This window comes from Gavialis gangeticus, unplaced genomic scaffold (assembly GCF_001723915.1).
Source record: "Gavialis gangeticus isolate Ggan-Ray unplaced genomic scaffold, GavGan_comp1, whole genome shotgun sequence".
Classification (NCBI taxonomy): domain Eukaryota; kingdom Metazoa; phylum Chordata; order Crocodylia; family Gavialidae; genus Gavialis; species Gavialis gangeticus.
This window is the reverse complement of record NW_017729022.1, coordinates 115615342-115616554: the sequence shown is the minus strand read 5'-3', so window position 1 is coordinate 115616554 and position 1213 is coordinate 115615342.

Here is a 1213-nt window from a genome sequence, read left to right as displayed (position 1 = left end):
TGATTTTTAAGCATTATCAGTATTTGACTTGTTTTGAAGTGCTTTATGTGGGGAGACTTATTAGGGAAACTCCTTTGAACCTATTTATTGCTATTCTTCCTTCTTAGTTGTTTTGTTCCTCCTGGTTTCCACAAGCCTTCACTATCCATTCTGTGACACTGCTTTGGTAGATGATCATGGCCTTCTTTATATCTGTAGTTTGTAGGTAGGGTTTCCTTCCCCTTTCACAGCTATTCCTATGCTCAGTTTGTTTTTTTCTCCACATTGCACGTCAAGTGTCTAATTATTAGCCAAATATGCTGGTTGGTCTGGTTTAAACAAAATAAAGGAGATGGGATTTTTCTTGACAAATCTACAGAAATAAGAAAGAAGTTAAAATTGGTTGAACATGAGCATAGGTAGATGGATACTATGAAAAGCCTTGCTAAGTGCCCTAAACTGAAATATACACAATATTGCTAAACCAGCTGGATTTGCATTGTGTTAGAAACCTCTCTTCTGATCCCTTTTAGAGGAAACTGCAGTGGAAGGTGCTTCTGTGAGTGTAATTCTACAAAATGAGTGTGTCTGCATGCAGTGCCCTCTGCTTTTCAAGTGGAGGTGCCTACTTATGGTTGCTTCCTTCCTTTCTTTTATAATAGAGGCTGGGTACAGACATTAAAAAAGCTGAAGGTGGAATCAATCTAACTTACGCAGTTTTCTGTAAGTGGCATAGTTTAGATTGGTAGGAACAGAACACGCATTCACTCTTTGGTTGGGGGTGGAAAACTTAGTCTAGGTTCTGCCATTCTTAAACCAGTCTACATGTGCTGAACTTCTGTTCTATTACAGGTATAAACCAGTTTCCTAACACTTATACTGGTAAAAGTGTAATGTCTGTACCTGGCCTAAAAGTAAGTAAAAAAGATGTACTGTTTTCAGCTTCTGACATGAACTGAAGCTAAACAAGGTATTTTCCTGGTATATAAATGCATGCCTGCTGAGATTTGAGTAATCTGACATTTATCACTAGAAAGCAATAATCCCCTTCCATCACATCCTACCCAAAATATCTTGCATATAGAGGGCTAGCCATTTAATTGGAGGGTTAAATATTTAAAGCAGCATCTTTAATATGTCATTACTGGAAGAGGTCCTTGGTGTATCATTGTCTGGGATATAGTTTCATAGCTTTTAGGGTCAGAAGGGACCTGAGCAGATCATCTAGTCCGAC